Genomic DNA, 11,537 nt, shown 5'->3' on the forward strand with positions numbered 1-11,537 from the left:
AATTCTTAGCACATTTAGAGTTAAGGAAATGTGTTTGCATGCTAAGACAAGAATCTCAGTATCAACTTTTTAACCTGTGTCACTCTTATAACACTTTGTCACAAGATCTACAGAGTGCGCAGGCAGAAAAAAAACCCTCTATATTAATCTCTCAATCAGACTACAAAGTAGATTGTGCTTTACTTTTTATTCAGAATTAAAAAGAAACAAACAAACAAACAACATAACCCAACAAAACATTTCAACGGTAAACTTGTGTTCCAAATAACAGTATACTGATACCTACCTATCGCACTGCTGCTCTGGAAGGCTTTTGATGGATGGATTTCAATTGAAAAATGAATGCAAAGAGAGATTTGCTAAAAGGTTCCCAAATTGTTCACAGAGGTGCCACACAATTTTATATATATTGCAAAGCAGACAGAAAGTCAGAATCGTCATAGGCAGATAGACTTTGAACAGTAAGTTACGTTACCTAGAGCAAAGGGGACTACGGAGTGAAGTCATACAGTACAGTAAATAATACAGTAAATCTGACAGCAAAAATGGTCAGGAGATACTGCAACTCTTCAAAAATATTTCCCCAATTTCGTTTCACAAGCGTGCTTTTGCATGTAATGGAAATGTTTCTGCTCTCCTTTTAGATCATCAGTAGAGAAGAAGAAAATATCAAAATGAATAAAGGTTTCAGGAGGGTTATAATAGTGTTGTGCTTTTGCAGCCATATTACAGGAAAGAAGACCACATCTTGCCTGTCCTGAAGGATAACTGCAGATGGAGCTTGGTGCAAGGAGCTTCTGCACTCAGTGGCCTGGAGCGTATCTCACACTGACACCAGACAAGGCTGACAAATGTGGGGTCAGTGGCTGAGTGTGGTGAGGCAACATACAATGTACCAAACAGTTAGTTAGGAAAACAAAACCCTCTAAGATCCCTTGATAAAGTGTGCACTCCATTTTCATTCTTAATTCTTATATTATTTTGTTTTGATTTATTCTCTTAATGGTCTGAAAGTCAAAGATCAAGAATGTACTGCTTTTAGTATCACGAATGGGAAGAGCAATTCTGCAGTTACTGCATGGGCTGGGATAGAGCAGTTTTTACACTTCTTCTCAAGTTTCTTCCTCATTAGCTTAACGGTTTCCCTGCTGTCACCAGTGCCTCTCTGGTTTACAGTCTTTCCCACTATTACAGTCTTTCCCACTATTGCAGTCTTATGTCCTGACATTACGGTCATCTCTGGCTTCCTGACACTGCTCCTGAAGGAGTGACGAAGTAACTACTCCATTTACTGATTGTGAGAGATTTTTTTGTTGCCTAATTTTGTGGGCAGCTTGCATGATCCATAAATCTTGGATTTCAGACCCTGTCGCGTTCTGAAAATCAGATCCACCTAATATAATTCTAGTTGGGCACTTCCAATTAGGAGTGTCCAACACCACTTCTTCACTGGTGGAAATTCTGGCTGCAGTGCACATATCCATTTCCTTCCCACATTGATGCTGTGCAGCAAAATGACACTTTTCTCTGCATCCTCACAGTGTTCTGACTGAGGTTTGGATTTGGGATCTCACCTTTCTCATGGTCCAAGTATGATTATGATACTGACCGTTATCACTGCATTAGTGACGTTTTCTCTCTTGTGCACAGGCACCCCATGATAATTTGAATCCCGCCTGCTTCCTGTCTTCTTGATGTTTGAAGCATATGAAGCCTAATAATAGCATTGATCTCCCCGAGAAGGTGGGTTTGGATCCATTGCTCTAACATTACTTATAATTGACAGCAAGTTTTACTGTACTTGTTTCTTTCCTGAATAAGCATTTGACATAGAGCAGCTTGGCCATTGCCAAGATCCTGCAAGGATAACGACTGATTTCTTCTCTATATAGCCACTTTTTGTGCTCTGTGGAGATTCTCCCAGCTCTTCCACTGAAGTCTGTGAACCCAGAGGAAAATCCACTGGTGATCCACTACTTAAACAAACTTTTGATTTATTACAATAGTGGGAGATAACTTGAATCAAGAAAAAAATCCAAGAAGCTAATACAAACATCAGTCAGACAGGTAATAAGATCCTATATGTGCCTTTCAGTTGAGATATGCTGGTAGCAGAGCAGGAGGGGTGAGTGAGTTCATACTTGTTTGTTATGAGTTTCTGTATTTACTGAAATCTGGATTTGACATAACTTGTTTTAGTTACAAAGCACAGGAGTTGTGTTTTGTCTTTCAAGAAAGGCTGTAGTTCTGGCCAGTTGAATAAAACCATGTTGAATAAGAAGGCCAGGTTAGGTTAGGAAAGATGATTCAACAGCAACATGAGTCTTTGGGTGTCTCCGGTCTTTTTTATTGGAAAGGGGTAAATAGCTTTTGTTCTTGACCTTTTTCTTAATATATATATATTAAAGATAAATTATTGCAGGTAAGCAGATATTTAAATAAACCATGTTTGTATACATTTTGGTAATATTTTTAAATTTTCTCTTGTCCTTTGCTGGCAATACATGTGCTGCAAGGTGTGCTCACAGTGTTCAGGGGTGCATTATTGACTGCTGTGGGCTAAATGAAATTCTGTGTTTTGGAGTAGGAAAATATGACTTCTTGCTTAGTTGTCTTTAGCAACTTCTCGTTGTCTGAGCAGAAGAGTGATTTGAATGTATATGTTCCAGATTTCTTCTTAAAAAAAAATAAACTGACAAATAGTTGTTTCGTCTGCCTGCTATTAACCATCAAATCACCAAACAGTTGATTTTTTGTGTGACTATTTTTCAAATCTCTCCTGTTTCTACAGCATTAGTTTCTCTTGTGTTCTTTGATTCTAGTGCTGGTCTTATCTGTCTTTCCCTATGACTAGTTAATGACTACTTCCACTTCTATAGCAACCATGTTACTATTGTTTTTATGTCTTTGAGCCCAGGGCCACTGCTGTCTGTCAACATACTTCATGTTTTCTTTTTTAATTAGTAGCTGGAAACACCTAGTAGAAAAGCATAAAATGGTGTATTGCTGAATTTTGGAGCAGTGACTGTGGCACAGCTTTGAGGAACTACACTATAAAGCTATTAAAAACATTTTAAAAGGCTTAAATATTTTAAACATTACCATTTAAAAGAGTGAAATGATTTATGACTTGGACATTTTTCTTCTGTAATTGCAGCAACTAAAAAGAGAGATTGAAGAAAAGATAAATGTGTTGTTATGATACTTTAGCCAGATGGTATGGGCGCTACTTTCTGTTCTATGACAGACGGTTTTTTTAATTGTATGGACAAATAATTAAATTTTCTTATTCTGCTACTTCTTTCAGAAAAAGATGGCAAGATGACAGATCCCTTTCAGCTGACACTCATAGCTTTGAACCTTCAATAACAATTCTTGATTTCCCAGCAAGTATAACTTCAGTCTAGATAAATCAGAACAGTACAAAAGGAGAACAGATGAAAGGAAGCAATGCCCCTTCTAGATAAAGAAAGAGTTGAAAGTCTACATTAAATGAAAAACAAAGCACTAACAAGAAGAGAGAAGAATAAATATATGGAAAATGTCACCAAAGATGTTGTGGTCAATTGTAAAGGACAGAAAAGTGAAATGGTCTTTGGTCTTTCAGATCAGCAGCCCTCTGAATTACAAATTCAGACCAAACAAGATGAGTCCTTGGAAATAGTGAAAAAAAACCACAACCCAACAAACAACCAAATAAAAAAACCCTAACAAAGCAAAACCAAACAAATACCCACAAACAAACAAACAAAACCTCACAAAAAAACAACCACAGAGATACTATAGGTAAAACACACTGTAAGAGTGCCAGCTGAAAATGAAACACTGTACTAGACCCTGTCACATTTCACAGCACAATAGGAGTGAAAGACACCAAAAAAAAAAAAAGCCCAAAGCAAACTGCAAACAAGAAAGGTGCAGGTGAGGATTAACTTATGGGGGAACACTTAAAGGTCCTGATGGTTGTGATGAGGAAATATCATTAAGCCTCTGTTCTCTGAAATAAAAGGAAGTTGTAAACACAATGACAAAGAAGGTGACCAAAGTGACTGTGGCATCTGAGTGTGTGCTATACTCTGTTCAGAGGTGGACAAGCCTTCTGCAATATTATCCAAAGCAGAATAAAGGAAACAACTGCTGACAAATAAGGGAAGCACAGACTCTATTTCAAAAAGGAAGATCGGTACTTCAACCACAGTTCCTCAAGCTACTGCCTGTGGGTTAATTCTCATTCTGGAAACAGTAAACCACAGAATAATTTTAATTTCTGTATCTCAGCCAGAAGAACACACACACACACATTCTTCACTCAAGCAGGCAAGCCAAATGAATCAGGGGGAAATAAATATAAAACCAGTTTAGCCAACTTTCCACTGAATTTAATAAAAAGCTCTGTAACAACCTTACTAGTGACTGTCTTTAGATTTTCTTTTCTCCTAAAAGGCTGAGTATTCATTGCATTAACAAAAGATTGACAAACCCTGGAACAGAGTGTTAAATGGGAAAAAAAAATCAGAAGCTGTACCTCATTCAGCTTATAGGTGTAAAGACAGCATTTAGGCAACCACCATCCCAATACATTTGGGAATATCTTAGGTGTTATGGTATGCCATTGTAACAAGGTACCTCATTAAGAGTTTATATAAGATTTTATGTAAAGAAATAGAAGTCATGTCCAATTTAGATTTCAGCAAGAGTAGAAATCAATATCAGTTACTTACCAGTTCTGGTTTGAATTGTTGCTGACTTCACTGAGACAAAAAGCATAGTTGAGTACAGACCAGACGTTGCTATAAAATCTTGATTGTGCTGGCAACACAGCATAATAAATTGACACAAGAAGGTTTTCAGCTCTGAAAAAAAGATAGGAGAACCAGTACCATAACAATTAAACTCATTTTCTCAGAAAGGAAAAAGGATCAGGAAGAATTTTGGTTTTCATGCCTTCCAGGTGGTACGTTCCTAGTTGAAAATGAAGCAACTGCATCCACCAACAAGGCTTGGTTGCTGAAACAGGCAACCCAAAGGCCTTCCACTGTAACTGATTCCACCTTTGCTTAGGAGAAAATACAAGGGGGAAAAAAAAGTTGTATCTCAAAAGAGATATAAAAAAGCCTGGAAGTTTGTCTTGTGGACACCAGGCAAAGTCTGTGGAATGGTTTGCAGTAGGGTGTCTTAGCTCAGAAATAGCTTCAACCAAACATGACGCTACTGTTTCCAGACTGGCTCTACTTAGTCAACTCATTCAACTCCTCAGTATTTCCAGTTCAAAGGTTAATGATACTGCCAGTATGAGTTGAGGTCTGTCTGCATCCACTTGTGTGGTTGTGGTTGTGTACCCACTTTGGTCCCTGTGGCTTCCGTTTCCTATTGGCTTGCTCTAGGCCTTCAAAGGTGTGCTGACAGTAGAAAACATCAATTACAAGGTCTTAGTCTAAATCTAGAGGACTAAATGCCTTTGAAAGTAAATTCCTTAGAAAATACCAGGTATTAAATTACAACACATTTCAAAAAAATTCAGCAGTGTCTTAGCTACAAGAGAAACTGGAAATTTCTGAGACATGTTAAGAAGGAAGCCTGAGGGACAATTCAGTTGTCCAGACATTGGCACCCACTCATCATACAGGCCAGGTGGAATCCCTCCTGGAGAATGGCCATTGCTCCTGAGAGGCCTGGGCATGTTGGACCTATGCCATCCCTCGGTGGATGACTTAGGTGCCCCAGATTACTGGAGGTGACATTAGACACCTGTGTTTGGCAACCAAATTGAGTCCTGTGTGTGGGCCAAAATGAGGGGCTGCTAAAGGAACATGAAGAAGTATCTGACTAAATGATTCCTCTCTTCAGCAGGGATCGAGGGAGAAATCATAGAATCACAGAATGATTTGAGTTGGAAAGGACCTTAAGTTCCAACCCACTGCCACAGGCAGGAACATCTTCCACTAGACCAGGTTTCTTAAGGCCCTATCCAACCTGGCCTTGAACACTGCAAAGGATGTAGCATCCACAACTTCCTTGGGCAACCTGTTCCTGTGCCTCACTACTCTCACAGTAAAGAACTTCTTCCTTATGTCTAACCTAAATCTCCTCTGTTAAATTTCAAACTCATTACCCCTCTTCCTATTGCTACAGTCCCTGAGGAAGAGTCACTCTCTGACATCCTTATAGGCCCATGTCCTACAGGATGTCATACAGTTCCGTGTCCTATCTATGTTGAGGACACCAGAACTGCACACAATACTCCAAGTGAGGTCTCACGAGAGCAGAGTAGAGGGGCAGGATCACCTCTTTCGACCTGCTGGTCATGCTCCTTTTGATGCAGCCCAGGATATGGTTGGCTTTCTGGGCTGCAGGTGCACACTGAAGCTGCCTCATGTTCAGTTTCTCTTTGACCAACACCCCCAAGTCCTTCTCCACAGGACTGCTCTCATATCATAGGTCTTCAAAGAGCACTCCGTCCTGGACAGGCAGGGCTGGTGAAGCCCTTCCATGCCCTCAGTGGCATGTGGTCACTGAGGAGTAGACTGGTTCAGAAAGGAAAATGTTTCTTATTTCCAAAATGTTCATCTCTTCATCTGCTGATTTTTTGAAAGAGCTTCAGGATTCTTACCTGAAGGAGAGGCAGAAATGCAAACAGGTACATTTCCTGTGAAGAACAGCAGCTAAGCATTCACTTTGCAGATTCATGCATTTGTTTTTCAATAGACTGGATTTTTGCAAGCACCTTTCTTTTTGTTTCAATTGTGCAGCTGTCTTCAGAAAAGGTATGCAGTTTTGGTGGTTGAAAACTCTTTCAGCTACATTTTTAGAGGCTTATCTCCTAGGATAGAAGTGTGTTTTCATTTGGTTGATCTTGCAGTATCCTGTTCTTTTCTGCAGACAGCATTCATCTCTTGTCAAGGGAAACTAGCTCTCACTCCTTATAGTTGCAAGTCTCACACTACAAGTTTCGGTGTACGTACCTATGAGAGAGCATAAAATCCCTATTTCAGATCGGAATTTTCTTACATGATGTTTAAAACAACTTGCCAAAATCTGTGAGTCAAGCTGTGCTCACAGCTTCATGAAACTAGGAAGGAAAATGGTTCAGTGAGCTCTGTTCTGAGTAAATTCCTTGAAAATATGTTCAAGAAAAATGAGCTAAAACTGGAATAGGTGTAGGGAATATCTACTAGAGCATTCGAGTCCTACGAGAGGGGGCAATTATAGTAAACATTAATTTGATTCTGTGTCTGACGTAAGTATTTATCAAGCAATAAATACATGTAAATAGAGATTACTTAAGCTAGAAAAGCAAAGTCACGGGGAAAATGTAGAGTCAGTCTGGAAATTCGAAGAGATTCTCTAAAGTCAGGAATAGGTTCTGCTGCAGCTTTTCTTTACAAAGAACTGGGACAGCAAAAAATCTAAGCAAATAGAATTGTTTTCTGATGAAGTTACAGTTTTAAGACCAAGCTGCATGTACCTACGTGTTTCCTAGCTCACCAAAAAGATTCCTCCTCTGTTTGGAATCTGTTGGCCAGTTTTAATTAAAGTTGATAGAAAATAATAGCTTTTAAAGGAAATTATATTCTTACAGTTTTCATGGGGCTAGGTAGGGTAGAGAGAATCTGTAGGCGAACCAATTGAGGGGAAGGCTTTAGTGTGAACTCTTACCTTATTAGTCACTAGCATGTCGCTGGGCTCATTAAGACATTTAAATGTCTTATGGATGCTCACTTATGGGAAAGGCATCAAGCAGAACTCACACTTTCTCAAACACAAAAACCTGACACTATGTAAGAAAACAGGTTTCCATAGCTCCTGGGGTCACAGCACTACATTTCTAGCACTGGAGCTTGATACCTAGTGAAAGGTATTGAACAAGGTGTCTGCCTGCAGGACTGGTTTTGATGACTTGACTGAGAGAATGTATTTTCTGACCCTACCACTTGTGCTGTGTGAAGTTGGGCACATCATTTCATCCTTGCACGACCTAAGATTGCAACATTTGTGCATATTTACCCCTCATAAAGCTTATAGACTGACACCTTCAGGTGGATCATATTTTGAAGTGTTTGAATTAGATCTGTTACTAACAGTGTTTGGGATTTTTTAAGTCATATTAATGATGAACAGTTATGAATTTGCCCCCATCTGGATGGATTATTTCAAACACACTGACATTTTTTCAAAGTTTGAACTGTTCTAAGAAATTACAGGTACAGGAGAGATTACCTCTTGGGTGTTTTTCTGTTTCACAATTATGAAATATTTCTGTAACAACCTCAACAATAGTTTTCATGGAACAGGAAAAACAAAGAGTTTATTTTTAGGCACTCATTTGGTATATCCTATCCCTTAGGGCTGTGCCTATTTCCTCTCTTAATAAGCCTCATCCATCTCACCAAAATGATGGACATCTTAACTTTGTTGCTGGCTGAATCCAGTGCAAAGCCTAAATTTACAAGTGTGATTTGTATTTTGCCACGAGGATGCTGGGCACATACAGACATAGGTGGCAAGGAAGGGATCCGTCGTATTTCCAACCCATTCCCAACAGAGGTCCAAGAAGCTTGGCTAACTTGTTTTTCCATGGCTTGGTGACAAATGTCTCAGTAAGCATTGTCTGATACCCAGTGACCAGCTGTCATCAGAAAGCCAGGAGAAACATACTTGTAACCTTACAAATTGACTTATGGTGTCAAGCCTGAAAACTCTTTGAAAGGTGGCTGGTGTGTTGAGTGCACTCTTGTGCTTGGACAGCTTGTGACAGCCTTGCCTCTGTTACCACCTTGTTTCAGACATACTTGCTGTTTCTCAGTGTACTCTATAGCTGTGATGTCTCATAAGCAGAACCTTTTCTCTTTGTGGTCCTCTCCCAGTGGACTACTAACTCCCAACCTGGACTTGTGAGTACACCCTGGCAGGGATGTTGAATAACAGCAGTAACAACGGCAGTAGTAATAATAAAGGAAACTACTTAGCACTTTGCCTGTGTTAGACTGTAGGCAGGTACTTACGTGATCTCTGTTATACAAATCGTGAGCAACTTTGTAGATTATCAGCGGTATTTAGACAACTACATCCCTCATTCTGATGGGAGTTAGGCACTTCAATGCCTTTAAGGATTTGTGCCTCTGGGGCTTATTCCAGATAACAGGAGTCTGTGGCAGAGTCTCTGGGAGATAAACTTGAATTGTCCGCATCTAAGGGCTGGGGGAAGGGCAGGCAGTACCACAGGGAGAAAGAGTGCAGCTTTTCCTGCCTGCAGTATGCCTGGCCTCCATAGAAAGCCTGTAAAGAGCCTAAAAAACTGGCATGCTGACAGCGTTCCAAGCGACTGTATCTGAGGTTAGATGGGAGCTGAGGACCATGGACCAGAGTTGGGCACGGTGTTAAAAACTGCAGACCCAAACCTGTACCTCTGTGGAAGGAAGCAAGGATGCGGGGGCAGAGCTGTAGGATTGGAAGGCCACCAGTGAAACTCACCATCGTTCACAACCAGCTGTAGTCAGGAGGGAGCACCTTGCAAGCTACTGGAAGCCCGGGTGACCTGGTTTACTTTGGGGGTTCCCTTTTGTTTTCACAGACAGAAAAGAAGACACAAAAATTGGGCAAGATTTAGGACTTTTAAAAAGAATCCTGCTCTTGAACATGGAAAATCCTGCCCTGTTTTATATGGAAAAGATTCATAAACATTCTTGAAGGTTCCCCATATCCTCTTTCCTTAAAATGCCTTTAAATCAGCCTATCTACACATCTGAAGAGGAATATTAGGTTGCCTTTTTGATGGCAAGTAGGCACATTGAAAGAAAATGGTTTGCATTTTCTCATAATGAGCCACTTTCAGTCATTAGTCGGCCAAAGTGATTCCAACCTGCAGCCAAGACAGCTGCCAGAAAAAACAGTCAAAGCAAGAGCCTGACCCTTGCAGCTCCTGTTGGACAGAGACTTCCCTTGAAAATGGGGTTTGTATCCCACTAAGAAAGGCAGGAACTCGCCTTTAATATGACCTAATAAGAAAGTTTATAAGAACTATTTTGAGAATAAGAATTGTTCTTTTAAAACCTCTTTTTGAGGAGAGATTAAATCTTTAAGAACTATTTAACAAAGGATAGCATCAGCAATATTGAATGAACCTATGTTCAAGGATCCAAACACCCTCTTTTGGACTGACATCCGTCTAGAGTAGGAATAAAGTGTTTTCAGACTTTATTACTGATTTCAGGGAAAGAAAGCCATTATATTTTTAAAACTCCAGACAGGAAAGCATGTCTCCCAAACTGCTTTTGGAAACACCGCTCCTCTTCTTCAGATGTTACTTATCTTTTCCTGCTAAGAAACTGCTGGGACGTGCAGCTCGCCCTAGCACCCTGTGCTCTGGGCCGCTTCCCATCAGGGAGCACTGGTACCGCCGTGCAGCCGTCTCCCAGGGGCTGGGGTCGGGGCCGGCGGCGGGGAGCCGGGGCAGCCTCAGCGCCGACGGGGGACGTATTAGCTCCCGGTGACCGAGCCTTTCTAAGTCATCTGCATCAAACCGGGGGTGAGGGGGCAGGAAGAGGCTCTTAATCCCTGGTGTCTTTGTTCCGCCTTGCACACATCGGAAGCGGGGCTGAAGCTGTGTGATCGCTTTTTATGGAAGAGGAAAGACATTTGCAGGCACTTGGGCGCATCCTGGACTCCTGAGCTGGGCTGAAGGGACGGTGAGGGGCACCCCTGTACCGGCTGGGGCCGGCCGCTCCCCTGCCCCTCCCGGTGCATCCCTCCCACCCCCAGCGCACACCCGCTTCTTTTCCCCCCACCCCCAAGATCAAAAGCTCCTTGGTTTTGCAAAAGGACTATTTTCTCAGGCGTCCTTCCCCACCACGGCTTTGTGTAAAGGACAATAGACTCCTGTGTCAGTGCTGTTGGCACCAGCCTTGCATAATACAGGAAGCAGCATTTCCTTTCGGGGGTGGAAAATTAACTTGGATCGTGCGTTTCTCTTTTTATTGCTGACCGTACACACCCCGGGAAATTCGGCTCGGCGGTTCTCGGGAAGGGAAGCGGCAGCAGCCTCCTCTCCGCATCCTCCGCGGGGCAGGGGAAGACCCGAGCGCGCCTCCGCTGCCCGCGGGCAGGATCGCCGCCGCGCAAGGACCGCGGCCCGATCCGTTCTGGCCGACGCGGGGAGAGGCGGCCGGGGGGGCTCCCCGCGCCGCCCCGGTGCCCCCCGTGTGCTGCCCATCCCTGCCGGTGCCCCCGGGGGCTCAGGAGGGTGGCTTCGCGGCTCCTGCTCTGCCTGCCGTGGGCTGGCCCCGCTCTCCCTCCGTCTGCCTTGGAGTGACGGCGGCACCGGCGGCAGCAGCGGCAACAGCGTCTCCGGGATCTTTGGGAAAATAAACGTCAAAAAGGGTCTGTTTCTAGCTGGGAGAGTTAAAAAACAGCCAACAAACGGAGAGCCCTGTGCTTTGGCAGCTCTGTGCTACCTGTGAAGCCCAGCTACATGAAATAACTTTCAACCAATTTCTTCTAACGATATTAGCCCTGCTCAATGCTTGCATTAGAAGGGGTTG

The 11,537-nt window shown here is 42.3% G+C and overlaps 1 long non-coding RNA gene across 1 annotated transcript; it reads left to right on the plus strand.

Moving 5' to 3' along the window:
* The first annotated feature begins 707 nt into the window (after positions 1-707).
* On the plus strand, positions 708-4,389 carry LOC136012809 (uncharacterized). Its single transcript, XR_010611973.1, has 3 exons — positions 708-858; positions 1,651-1,743; positions 3,308-4,389. It is a non-coding gene; the product is annotated as an uncharacterized LOC136012809 (long non-coding RNA).
* Positions 4,390-11,537: the final 7,148 nt, after the last annotated feature.

This window comes from Lathamus discolor, chromosome 4, assembly GCF_037157495.1.
Source record: "Lathamus discolor isolate bLatDis1 chromosome 4, bLatDis1.hap1, whole genome shotgun sequence".
Classification (NCBI taxonomy): Eukaryota; Metazoa; Chordata; class Aves; order Psittaciformes; family Psittacidae; genus Lathamus; species Lathamus discolor.